Source organism: Bombina bombina, chromosome 2 (genome assembly GCF_027579735.1).
Source record: "Bombina bombina isolate aBomBom1 chromosome 2, aBomBom1.pri, whole genome shotgun sequence".
Taxonomy (NCBI): domain Eukaryota; kingdom Metazoa; phylum Chordata; class Amphibia; order Anura; family Bombinatoridae; genus Bombina; species Bombina bombina.
Genome location: NC_069500.1, coordinates 795,686,528 through 795,700,917, shown reverse-complemented (window position 1 = coordinate 795,700,917; position 14,390 = coordinate 795,686,528). Strand labels below are relative to the sequence as shown.

At 43.3% G+C, this 14,390-nt stretch overlaps 1 protein-coding gene across 1 annotated transcript in view; it reads left to right on the top strand.

The window, feature by feature from the left end:
- UPF1 (UPF1 RNA helicase and ATPase) overlaps positions 1–14,390 on the top strand; it is a 526,107-nt gene that overhangs the window by 224,782 nt on the left and 286,935 nt on the right. The gene's annotated exons all lie outside the window — the stretch shown is intronic.

The window sequence follows — 14,390 nt, the reverse complement described above, 5'->3', positions numbered from 1 at the left end:
AGCTGTGCCTTTTCAGATCCAATGGATAAAAAGTTAGAGGGTTACCTTAAGAAAATGTTTGTTCAACAAGGTTTTATATTGCAACCCCTTGCATGCATTGCGCCTGTCACGGCTGCAGCAGCATTTTGGTTTGAGTCTCTGGAAGGGACACTTGAATCAGCTCCATTAGATGAGATTACACACAGGCTTAAAGCTCTTAAGTTAGCTAACTCATTTATTTCAGATGCCGTAGTACATTTAACTAAGCTTACGGCTAAGAATTCCGGATTCGCCATTCAGGCGCGCAGAGCACTGTGGCTAAAATCCTGGTCAGCTGACGTTACTTCTAAGTCTAAATTTCTTAATATACCTTTCAAAGGGCAGACCTTATTCGGGCCCGGATTGAAAGAAATTATCGCTGACATTACAGGAGGTAAAGGCCATGCCCTGCCTCAAGACAGAGCCAAACCTAAGGCTAGACAATCTAATTTTCGTTCCTTTCGGAATTTCAAAGCAGGAGCAGCATCAACTTCCTCTGCTCCAAAACAAGAAGGATCTGTTGCTCGCTACAGACAAGGCTGGAGACCTAACCAGTCCTGGAACAAGGGCAAGCAGGCCAGGAAACCTGCTGGTGCCCCTAAAACAGCATGAATTGAGGGCCCCCGATCCGGGAACGGATCTAGTGGGGGGCAGACTTTCTCTCTTCGCCCAGGCTTGGGCAAGAGATGTCCAGGATCCCTGGGCGCTAGAGATAATATCTCAGGGATACCTTCTGGACTTCAAATACTCTCCCCCAAGAGAGAGATTTCATCTGTCAAGGTTGTCAACAAACCAAATAAAGAAAGAGGCGTTTCTACGCTGCGTACAAGAGCTTTTATTAATGGGAGTAATCCATCCAGTTCCACGGTCGGAACAGGGACAAGGGTTTTACTCAAATCTGTTTGTGGTTCCCAAAAAGAGGGAACTTTCAGGCCAATCCTGGATTTAAAGATCCTAAACAAATTCCTAAGAGTTCCATCGTTCAAAATGGAGACTATTCGGACAATTTTACCCATGATCCAAAAGGGTCAGTACATGACCACAGTGGATTTAAAGGATGCTTACCTTCACATACCGATTCACAAAGATCATTACCGGTATCTAAGGTTTGCCTTTCTAGACAGGCATTACCAGTTTGTAGCTCTTCCATTCGGATTGGCTACGGCTCCGAGAATCTTCACAAAGGTTCTGGGTGCTCTTCTGGCGGTACTAAGACCGCGAGGAATTGCGGTAGCTCCGTACCTAGACGACATTCTGATACAAGCTTCAAGCTTTCAAACTGCCAAGTCTCATACAGAGTTAGTACTGGCATTTCTAAGGTCGCATGGATGGAAGGTGAACGAAAAGAAGAGTTCTCTCTTTCCACTCACAAGAGTTCCCTTCTTGGGGACTCTTATAGATTCTGTAGAAATGAAGATTTACCTGACAGAAGACAGGTTAACAAAGCTTCAAAATGCATGCCGTGTCCTTCATTCCATTCAACACCCGTCAGTAGCTCAATGCATGGAGGTGATCGGCTTAATGGTAGCAGCAATGGACATAGTACCCTTTGCACGCCTACATCTCAGACCGCTGCAATTGTGCATGCTAAGTCAGTGGAATGGGGATTACTCAGACTTGTCCCCTACTCTGAATCTGGATCAAGAGACCAGAAATTCTCTTCTATGGTGGCTTTCTCGGCCACATCTGTCCAGGGGGATGCCATTCAGCAGGCCGGACTGGACAATTGTAACAACAGACGCCAGCCTACTAGGTTGGGGCGCTGTCTGGAATTCTCTGAAGGCTCAGGGACAATGGAATCAGGAGTCGTCTCCTACCAATAAACATTCTGGAATTGAGAGCAGTTCTCAATGCCCTTCTGGCTTGGCCCCAGTTAACAACTCGGGGGTTCATCAGGTTTCAGTCGGACAACATCACGACTGTAGCTTACATCAACCATCAGGGAGGGAAAAGAAGCTCCCTAGCAATGATGGAAGTATCAAAGATAATTCGCTGGGCAGAGTCTCACTCTTGCCACCTGTCAGCAATCCACATCCCGGGAGTGGAGAACTGGGAGGCGGATTTCTTAAGTCGTCAGACTTTTCATCCGGGGGAGTGGGAACTTCATCCGGAGGTCTTTGCCCAAATACTTCGACGTTGGGGCAAACCAGAGATAGATCTCATGGCGTCTCGACAGAACGCCAAGCTTCCTCGTTACGGGTCCAGATCCAGGGATCCGGAAGCGGTTCTGATAGATGCTTTGACAGCACCTTGGACCTTCGGGATGGCTTATGTGTTTCCACCCTTCCCGATGCTTCCTCGATTGATTGCCAGAATCAAACAGGAGAGAGCATCAGTGATTCTAATAGCGCCTGCATGGCCACGCAGGACTTGGTATGCAGATCTAGTGGACATGTCATCCTGTCCACCTTGGTCGCTACCTCTGAAACAGGACCTTCTGATCCAGGGTCCCTTCAAACATCAAAATCTAATTTCTCTGAAGCTGACTGCTTGGAAATTGAACGCTTGATTTTATCAAAACGTGGTTTTTCTGAGTCAGTTATTGATACCTTAATACAGGCTAGGAAGCCTGTTACCAGAAAGATTTACCATAAGATATGGCGCAAATACTTATATTGGTGCGAATCCAAGAGTTACTCATGGAGTAAGGTTAGGATTCCGAGGATATTGTCTTTTCTACAAGAAGGTTTAGAAAAGGGTTTATCCGCTAGTTCCTTAAAGGGACAGATTTCAGCTCTGTCCATTCTTTTACACAAACGTCTGTCAGAAGTTCCGGACGTTCAAGCTTTTTGTCAGGCTTTAGCTAGGATCAAGCCTGTGTTTAAAACTCTTGCTCCACCATGGAGTTTGAACTTAGTTCTTAATGTTTTACAGGGGGTTCCGTTTGAACCCCTTCATTCCATTGATATCAAGTTGTTATCTTGGAAAGTTCTGTTTTTAATGGCGATTTCCTCGGCTCGAAGAGTCTCTGAGATATCTGCCTTACATTGTGATTCTCCTTATCTGATTTTTCATTCAGACAAGGTAGTTCTGCGTACTAAACCTGGGTTCCTACCTAAGGTGGTCACTAACAGGAATATCAATCAAGAGATTGTGGTTCCATCTTTGTGTCCTAAACCTTCTTCGAAAAAGGAACGTCTGCTACACAATCTAGATGTAGTCCATGCCCTGAAATTTTATCTACAGGCAACTAAGGATTTTCGACAAACGTCTTCCCTGTTTGTCGTTTATTCTGGTCAGAGGAGAGGTCAAAAAGCTTCGGCTACCTCTCTCTCCTTTTGGCTTCGTAGCATAATACGGTTAGCCTATGAGACTGCTGGACAGCAGCCTCCTGAAAGAATTACAGCACATTCTACTAGAGCTGTGGCTTCCACTTGGGCCTTTAAGAATGAGGCTTCTGTTGAACAGATTTGCAAGGCTGCAACTTGGTCTTCTCTTCATACTTTTTCCAAATTTTACAAATTTGACACTTTTGCTTCTTCGGAGGCTGTTTTTGGGAGAAAGGTTCTTCAGGCAGTGGTTCCTTCCGTATAAAGAGCCTGCCTGTCCCTCCCGTCATCCGTGTACTTTAGCTTTGGTATTGGTATCCCATAAGTAATGGATGATCCGTGGACTGGATACACTTAACAAGAGAAAACATAATTTATGCTTACCTGATAAATTTATTTCTCTTGTAGTGTATCCAGTCCACGGCCCGCCCTGTCACTTTAAGGCAGGTAATTTTTCCATTAAACTACAGTCACCACTGCACCCTATGGTTTTCCTTTCTCTGCATGTTTTCGGTCGAATGACTGGTAATGGCAGTTAGGGGAGGAGCTATATAGCAGCTCTGCTGGGTGAATCCTCTTGCACTTCCTGTTGGGGAGGAGTTAATATCCCATAAGTAATGGATGATCCGTGGACTGGATACACTACAAGAGAAATAAATTTATCAGGTAAGCATAAATTATGTTTTATAGGAGACTAAGGATTTTTTGTCAGTCTTCTGCTCTGTTTGTAGTTTTCTCTGGGAAACTTAAGGGGCAGAAAGCTACGGCTACTTTCTTTGTGGCTGAAGAGTATAATTCGCTTTGCCTATGAAACTGCTGGACAGCAGCCTCCTGAGAAGGTTACGGCTCATTCTACGAGGGTTGTTTCCTCTTCCTGGGCATTCAAAAATGAAGCTTCTGTAGAACAGATTTGCAAGGCTGTAACTGGGTCCTCTCTACATACTTTTTCAAAATTCTGTAAGTTTGATACTTTTGCCTCGGCTGAGGCTTCCTTTTGGAGACGGGTTCTTCAAGCAGTGGTGCCTTCTGTTTAGGTTCCCTGTCTTGTCCCTCTCTTATCTGTGTCCTCTAGCTTGGGTATTAATTCCCAGTCGTAATTAGATGATCCGTGGACTCATCGTGTCATTAGAAAGGAGACAAAATTTATGCTTATCTGATAAATTTATTTATTTCTTGACACGATGAGTCCACGGCCCGCCCTGTTTTTGATGACAGGATATTTTCTGCAACATAGGTGTGTCCGGTCCACGGCGTCATCCTTACTTGTGGGATATTCTCTTCCCCAACAGGAAATGGCAAAGAGTCCCAGCAAAGCTGGTCACATGATCCCTCCTAGGCTCCGCCCACCCTAGTCATTCTCTTTGCCGTTGTACAGGCAACATCTCCACGGAGATGGTTAAGAGTTTTTTGGTGTTTAAATGTAGTTTTTATTCTTCAATCAAGTGTTTGTTATTTTAAAATAGTGCTGGTATGTACTATTTACTCTGAAACAGAAAAAAGATGAAGATTTCTGTTTGTATGAGGAAGATTTTAGCAGAAGTTACTAAAATCGATTGCTGTTTCCACACAGGACTGTTGAGATGAAGTAACTTCAGTTGGGGGAAACAGTTGCAGACTTTTCTGCTTAAGGTATGACTGGCCATATTTCTAACAAGACTTTGTAGTGCTAGAGGGCTGTCATTTCCCCTTATGGGGACCGGTAAGCCATTTTCTTAGTTTAATAAAAGAATAAAGGGCTTCATAAGGGCTTAAAAAACTGGTAGACATTTTTCTGGGCTAAAACGATTACTTTGCTAGGCATATTTCTTCTGTTAAGTGTGATCAGTCCACGGGTCATCATTACTTCTGGGATATTACTCCTCCCCAACAGGAAGTGCAAGAGGATTCACCCAGCAGAGCTGCATATAGCTCCTCCCCTCTACGTCACTCCCAGTCATTCTCTTGCACCCAACGACTAGATAGGATGTGTGAGAGGACTATGGTGATTATACTTAGTTTTATATCTTCAATCAAAAGTTTATTATTTTATAATGGCACCGGAGTGTGTTATTACCTCTCTGGCAGAGTTTGAAGAAGAATCTACCAGAGTTTTTACTATGATTTTAGCCGGAGTAGTTAAGATCATATTGCTGTTTCTCGGCCATCTGAGGAGAGGTAAACTTCAGATCAGGGGACAGCGGGCAGATTAATCTGCAAAGAGGTATGTAGCAGCTTTTATTTTCTGACAATGGAATTGATGAGAAAATCCTGCCATACCGATATGTCATGTATGTATATTTTACACTTCAGTATTCTGGGGAATGGTACTTCACTGTAATTACACTGTGTACATAAAACTTTAGCCTATTTTGCAGGGACTAGCAACAGGCTTTTTAATAACTCTTAATTCATGTTAAACGTTTTTGCTGGAATGTAAAATCGTTTTCATTTTCTGAGGTACTGAGTGAATAAATGTTTGGGCACTATTTTTCCACTTGGCAGTTGCTTGATCTAATTTCTGACAGTTTCTGATCTCTCTCACTGTTGTGTGTGAGGGGGTGGGGCCGTTTTTTTGGCGCTTTTGCTACGCATCAAAAATTTCAGTCAGCAGCTCATTGTATTTCCTGCATGATCCGGTTCATCTCTACAGAACTCAGGGGTCTTCAAAACTTGTTTTGAGGGAGGTAATTCTCACAGCAGAGCTGTGAGATTGTAGTTGACTGTGATAAAAAACGTTTATTCTGTAATTTTTTTTCTGCTATCAGAGTTAGTTGTCTTTTGCTAATGGGAACAAACCTTTGCTAAAGTTGTGTTGTTTATAAGGATTGATGCTATAACTGTTTCAGTTTATTAATTTTCAACTGTCATAAATCTTCTGTGCTTCTTATAGGCACAGTACGTTTTGCATAATATTTTATTAGAATTGTATTCCAAGTTGCAAGTTTATTTGCTAGTGTGTTAAACATGTCTGATTCAGAGGAAGATACCTGTGTTATTTGTTCCAATGCCAAAGTGGAGCCCAATAGAAATTTATGTACTAATTGTATTGATGCTACTTTAAATAAAAGTCAATCTGTACAAATTAAACAAATTTCACCAAACAGCGAGGGGAGAGTTATGCCGACTAACTCTCCTCACGTGTCAGTACCTGCATCTCCCGCTCGGGAGGTGCGCGATATTGTGGCGCCCAGTACATCTGGGCGGCCATTACAGATAACATTACAAGATATGGCTACTGTTATGACTGAAGTTTTGGCTAAATTACCAGAACTAAGAGGCAAGCGTGATCACTCTGGGGTGAGAACAGAGTGCGCTGATAATACTAGGGCCATGTCAGATACTGCGTCACAGCTTGCAGAACATGAGGACGGAGAGCTTCTGTCTGCGGCTGACGGTTCTGATCCAAACAGATTGGATTCAGATATTTCAAATTTTAAATTTAAGCTGGAGAACCTCCGTGTATTACTAGGGGAGGTGTTAGCGGCTCTGAATGATTGTAACACAGTTGCAATACCAGAGAAAATGTGTAGGTTGGATAAATATTTTGCGGTACCAACGAGTACCGACGTTTTTCCTATACCTAAAAGACTAACTGAAATTATTACTAAAGAGTGGGATAGACCCGGTGTGCCGTTCTCACCCCCTCCGATATTTAGAAAAATGTTTCCAATAGACGCCACCACACGGGACTTATGGCAGACGGTCCCTAAGGTGGAGGGAGCAGTTTCTACTTTAGCTAAGCGTACCACTATCCCGGTGGAGGATAGCTGTGCTTTTTCAGATCCAATGGATAAAAAGTTAGAGGGTTACCTTAAGAAAATGTTTGTTCAACAAGGTTTTATATTGCAACCCCTTGCATGCATTGCGCCGGTCACGGCTGCGGCGGCATTCTGGTTTGAGTCGCTGGAAGAGACCATTAATTCAGCTACTCTGGATGACATTACGGACAAGCTTAGAGTTCTTAAACTAGCTAATTCTTTCATTTCGGAGGCCGTAGTACATTTAACTAAACTTACGGCTAAGAATTCAGGATTCGCCATTCAGGCACGCAGAGCACTGTGGCTAAAATCCTGGTCAGCTGATGTTACTTCTAAGTCTAAATTACTTAATATACCTTTTAAAGGGCAGACCTTATTCGGGCCTGGTTTGAAAGAAATTATCGCTGACATTACAGGAGGTAAAGGCCACGCCCTGCCGCAAGACAGGGCCAAACCTAAGGCCAGACAGTCTAATTTTCGTTCCTTTCGGAATTTCAAAGCAGGAGCAGCATCAACTTCCTCTGCTCCAAAACAAGAAGGATCTGTTGCTCGCTACAGACAAGGCTGGAGACCTAACCAGTCTTGGAACAAGGGCAAGCAGGCCAGGAAACCTGCTGCTGCCCCTAAAACAGCATGAATTGAGGGCCCCCGATCCGGGACCGGATCTAGTGGGGGGCAGACTTTCTCTCTTCGCCCAGGCTTGGGCAAGAGATGTCCAGGATCCCTGGGCGCTAGAGATATCTCAGGGATACCTTCTGGACTTCAAATACTCTCCTCCAAGAGAGAGATTTCATCTGTCAAGGTTGTCAACAAACCAAACAAAGAAAGAGGCGTTTCTACGCTGCGTACAAGAGCTTTTGTTAATGGGAGTAATCCATCCAGTTCCACGGTCGGAACAGGGACAAGGGTTTTACTCAAATCTGTTTGTGGTTCCCAAAAAAGAGGGAACTTTCAGACCAATCCTGGACTTAAAAATCCTAAACAAATTCCTAAGAGTTCCATCGTTCAAGATGGAGACTATTAGGACAATTTTACCCATGATCCAAAAGGGTCAGTACATGACCACAGTGGATTTAAAGGATGCTTACCTTCACATACCGATTCACAAAGATCATTACCGGTACCTAAGGTTTGCCTTCCTAGACAGGCATTACCAGTTTGTAGCTCTTCCATTCGGATTGGCTACAGCTCCAAGAATCTTCACAAAGGTTCTGGGTGCTCTTCTGGCGGTACTAAGACCGCGGGGAATCTCGGTAGCTCCGTACCTAGACGACATTCTGATACAAGCTTTCAAACTGCCAAGTCTCATACAGAGTCAGTACTGGCATTTCTAAGGTCACATGGATGGAAGGTGAACGAAAAGAAAAGCTCAATCGTTCCACTCACAAGAGTCCCCTTCCTGGGGACTCTTATAGATTCTGTAGAAATGAAGATTTACCTGACAGAAGACAGGTTAACAAGACTTCAAAGTGCTTGCCGCACCCTTCATTCCATTCAACAACCGTCAGTGGCTCAATGCATGGAGGTAATCGGCTTGATGGTAGCGGCAATGGACATAGTACCCTTTGCACGCTTACACCTCAGACCACTGCAACTGTGTATGCTAAGTCAGTGGAATGGGGATTACTCAGACTTGTCCCCTTCTCTGAATCTGGATCAAGAGACCAGAAATTCTCTTCTATGGTGGCTTTCTCGGCCACATCTGTCCAGGGGGATGCCATTCAGCAGGCCAGACTGGACAATTGTAACAACAGACGCCAGCCTTCTAGGTTGGGGTGCCGTCTGGAACTCTCTGAAGGCTCAGGGACAATGGAGTCAGGAGGAGAGTCTCCTACCAATAAACATTCTGGAATTGAGAGCAGTTCTCAATGCCCTCCTGGCTTGGCCCCAGTTGACAACTCGGGGGTTCATCAGGTTTCAGTCGGACAACATCACGACTGTAGCTTACATCAACCATCAGGGAGGGACACGAAGCTCCCTAGCAATGATGGAAGTAACAAAGATAATTCGCTGGGCAGAGTTTCACTCTTGCCACCTGTCAGCAATCCACATCCCGGGAGTGGAGAACTGGGAGGCGGATTTCTTAAGTCGTCAGACCTTTCATCCGGGGGAGTGGGAACTTCATCCGGAGGTCTTTGCCCAAATACTTCATCAGTGGGGCAAACCAGAGATAGATCTCATGGCGTCTCGGCAGAACGCCAAGCTTCCTCGTTACGGGTCCAGATCCAGGGATCCAGGAGCAGTCCTGATAGATGCCCTGACAGCACCTTGGGACTTCAGGATGGCTTACGTGTTTCCACCCTTCCCGATGCTTCCTCGATTGATTGCCAGAATCAAACAGGAGAGAGCATCAGTTATTCTAATAGCACCTGCATGGCCACACAGGACTTGGTATGCAGACCTGGTGGACATGTCATCCTGTCCACCTTGGTCTCTACCTCTGAAACAGGACCTTCTGATACAGGGTCCTTTCAAACATCAAAATCTAACTTCTCTGAAGCTGACTGCTTGGAAATTGAACGCTTGATTTTATCAAAACGTGGTTTTTCTGAGTCAGTTATTGATACCCTAATACAGGCTAGGAAGCCTGTTACCAGGAGGATTTACCATAAGATATGGCGTAAATACCTATATTGGTGCGAATCCAAAGGTTACTCTTGGAGTAAGGTTAGGATTCCTAGGATATTGTCTTTTCTACAAGAAGGTTTAGAAAAGGGTTTATCTGCTAGTTCATTAAAGGGACAGATCTCAGCTCTGTCCATTCTGTTGCACAAACGTCTGTCAGAAGTTCCAGACGTTCAGGCTTTTTGTCAGGCTTTGGCCAGGATTAAGCCTGTGTTTAAAACTGTTGCTCCGCCATGGAGTTTAAACCTTGTTCTTAACGTTTTACAAGGCGTTCCGTTTGAACCCCTTCATTCCATTGATATAAAGTTGTTATTAGTGATGCACCGAAATGAAAATTCTGGACCGAAACCGAATCCGAAAATCCGAAATGCACTTGGCCGAAAACCGAAACTGATACCGAAAATGTATTTTTTCAAATTAATAATTTTTATTTTATTTTTTTGCATAATTAGAGCCAATAAAAAAAGCCCACCCTTTTATTGAAAGTAACACACTAAAACTGCACAATAATATGCTACACAATAATTTTACCAAGAAAAACAAAAAACAGGCAAAAAATAATGCCATTTTTGGCCCATATGTTTCTGCGACCAAAATTTTGTGCATCCCTACTTAAAACAATTATAAATATTAATATACTGTATTATTCTTCATTTAGTTCTATGTAACAATCATATTTAACAGGTTTTTTTTTTACCAATTATCCAAATAAATTATAGTCCTAGAAAACTTATTATATGCAGAACAGTAAGTCAAGTAATAAACTTAAACAGCAGCTCTAGGCTAGCATCAAATTTGCACCGAAAACCGAAATAGCCAAAAATGCCATTTTCGGCCGAAACTTTCTGCGGCCGAAATTTCGGTGCATCCCTAGTTGTTATCTTGGAAAGTTCTATTTTTAATGGCTATTTCCTCGGCTCGAAGAGTCTCTGAGTTATCAGCCTTACATTGTGATTCTCCTTATTTGATTTTTCATTCGGATAAGGTAGTTCTGCGTACTAAACCTGGGTTCTTACCTAAGGTAGTCACTAACAGGAATATCAATCAGGAGATTGTTGTTCCTTCTTTGTGTCCAAATCCTTCTTCGAAGAAGGAACGTCTTCTGCACAATCTGGATGTAGTTCGTGCCCTAAAGTTTTACTTACAGGCAACTAAGGAATTTCGACAAACGTCTTCCCTGTTTGTCGTTTACTCTGGTCAGAGGAGAGGTCAAAAGGCTTCTGCTACCTCTCTTTCTTTCTGGCTTCGTAGCATAATTCGTTTAGCCTATGAGACTGCTGGACAGCAGCCTCCTGAAAGAATTACAGCTCATTCTACTAGAGCTGTGGCTTCCACTTGGGCCTTTAAGAATGAGGCCTCTGTTGAACAGATTTGCAAGGCTGCAACTTGGTCTTCGCTTCATACTTTTTCCAAATTTTACAAATTTGACACTTTTGCTTCCTCGGAGGCTATTTTTGGGAGAAAGGTTCTTCAGGCAGTGGTTCCTTCTGTATAAAGAGCCTGCCTATCCCTCCCGTCATCCGTGTACTTTTGCTTTGGTATTGGTATCCCAGAAGTAATGATGACCCGTGGACTGATCACACTTAACAGAAGAAAACATAATTTATGCTTACCTGATAAATTCCTTTCTTCTGTGATCAGTCCACGGCCCGCCCTGTTTTTTAAGGCAGGTAAATATTTTTTAAATTATACTCCAGTCACCACTTCACCCTTGGTTTCTCCTTTCTCGTTGGTCCTTGGTCGAATGACTGGGAGTGACGTAGAGGGGAGGCGCTATATGCAGCTCTGCTGGGTGAATCCTCTTGCACTTCCTGTTGGGGAGGAGTAATATCCCAGAAGTAATGATGACCCGTGGACTGATCACACTACAGAAGAAAGGAATTTATCAGGTAAGCATAAATTATGTTTTTGCAGATTCTAACCGTTAATGGTCATTATAATCTTGGGGATTGTTTAAAAAAAACGGCAGGCACTGTGTTGGACACCTTTTTCAGATGGGGGCCTTTTCTAGTTATAGACAGAGCCTCATTTTCGCGCCACTAATGCGCAGTTGTTTTTGGAGAGCAAGGCATGCAGATGCATGTGTGAGGAGCTAAGAATCACTGAAAAAGCATATAGAAGGCATCATTTGGTATCGTATTCCCCTCTGGGCTTGGTTGGGTCTCAGCAAAGCATATAGCTGGGACTGTATAGGGGTTAAATGTAAAAACGGCTCCGGTTCCGTTAATTTAAGGGTTAAAGCTCTGAAATTTGGTGTGCAATACTTTTAAGGCTTTAAGACACTGTGGTGAAATTTTGGTGAATTTTGAACAATTCCTTCATACTTTTTCACATATTCAGTAATAAAGTGTTTTCAGTTTGAAATTTAAAGTGACAGTAACGGTTTTTATTTAAAACGTTTTTTGTGCTTTGTTGACAAGTTTAAGCCTGTTTAACATGTCTGTACCATCAGATAAGCTATGTTCTATATGTATGAAAGCCAAGGTGTCTCCCCATTTAAATTTATGTGATAATTGTGCCATAGTGTCCAAACAAAGTAAGGACAGTAATGCCACAGATAATGATATTGCCCAAGATGATTCCTCAAATGAGGGGAGTAAACATGATACTACATCATCCCCTTCTGTGTCTACACCAGTTTTGCCCACACAAGAGGCCCCTAGTACATCTAGTGCGCCAATTCTTATTACCATGCAACAATTAACGGCTGTAATGGATAATTCTATAGCAAACATTTTATCCAAAATGCCTACTTATCAGAGAAAGCGCGATTGCTCTGTTTTAAACACTGAAGAGCAAGAGGACGCTGATGATAACTGTTCTGACATACCCTCACACCAATCTGAAGGGGCCATGAGGGAGGTTTTGTCTGAGGGAGAAATTTCAGATTCAGGAAAAATTTCTCAACAAGCTGAACCTGATGTTGTGACATTTAAATTTAAATTAGAACATCTCCGCGCACTGCTTAAGGAGGTTTTATCTACTCTGGATGATTGTGACAATTTTGTAATTCCAGAGAAATTATGTAAGATGGACAAGTTCCTAGAGGTTCCGGTGCCCCCCGATGCTTTTCCTATACCCAAGCGGGTGGCGGACATAGTAAATAAGGAGTGGGAAAGGCCCGGCATACCTTTTGTCCCCCCCCCCCCTATATTTAAGAAATTATTTCCTATAGTCGACCCCAGAAAGGACTTATGGCAGACAGTCCCTAAGGTCGAGGGGGCGGTTTCTACTCTAAACAAACGCACTACTATTCCTATCGAAGATAGTTGTGCTTTCAAAGATCCTATGGATAAAAAATTAGAGGGTTTGCTTAAAAAGATTTTTGTTCAGCAAGGTTACCTTCTACAACCAATTTCATGCATTGTTCCTGTCACTACGGCAGCGTGTTTCTGGTTCGAGGAACTAGAAAAGTCGCTCAATAAAGAATCTTCGTATGAGGAGGTTATGGACAGAGTTCAAGCACTTAAATTGGCTAACTCTTTTATTTTAGATGCCGCTTTGCAATTAGCTAGATTAGCGGCGAAAAATTCAGGGTTTGCTATCGTGGCGCGCAGAGCGCTTTGGCTAAAGTCTTGGTCAGCGGATGTATCTTCCAAGACAAAATTGCTTAACATCCCTTTCAAGGGTAAAACATTGTTTGGACCTGATTTGAAAGAGATTATTTCAGACATCACTGGGGGAAAGGGCCACGCCCTCCCACAGGATAGGTCTTTTAAGGCTAAAAATAAGCCTAATTTTCGTCCCTTTCGCAGAAACGGACCAGCCTCTAATTCTACATCCTCTAAGCAAGAGGGTAATACTTCACAACCCAAACCAGCCTGGAGACCAATGCAAGGCTGGAACAAGGGTAAGCAGGCCAAGAAGCCTACCACTGCTACCAAAACAGCATGAAGGGTTGGCCCCCGATCCGGGACCGGATCTGGTGGGGGGCAGACTTTCTCTCTTTGCTCAGGCTTGGGCAAGAGATGTTCAGGATCCTTGGGCGCTAGAAATAGTTTCTCAAGGTTATCTCCTGGAATTCAAGGAACTACCCCCAAGGGGAAGGTTCCACAGGTCTCAATTATCTTCAAACCAAATAAAAAGACAGGCATTCTTACATTGTGTAGAAGACCTGTTAAAGATGGGAGTGATTCATCCTGTTCCAATAAGAGAACAAGGGATGGGTTTTTATTCCAACCTGTTCATAGTTCCCAAAAAAGAGGGAACATTCAGACCAATTTTGGATCTCAAGATCCTAAACAAATTTCTCAGGGTTCCATCGTTCAAAATGGAAACTATTCGAACGATTCTACCTACTATCCAGGAAAATCAATTTATGACTACCGTGGATTTAAAGGATGCGTACCTACATATTCCTATCCACAAGGAACATCATCAGTTCCTAAGGTTCGCTTTTCTGGACAAGCATTACCAGTTTGTGGCACTTCCATTCGGATTAGCCACTGCTCCAAGGATTTTCACAAAGGTACTAGGGTCCCTTCTAGCGGTGCTAAGACCAAGGGGCATTGCAGTAGTACCTTACTTGGACGACATCCTGATTCAAGCGTCGTCTCTGTCAAAAGCAAAGGCTCATACGGACATCGTCCTAGCCTTTCTCAGATCTCACGGATGGAAGGTGAACAAAGAAAAAAGTTCTCTGTCCCCGTCAACAAGAGTTCCCTTCTTGGGAACAATAATAGATTCCTTAGAAATGAGGATTTTTCTGACAGAGGTCAGAAAATCAAAAATTCTAAGCTCT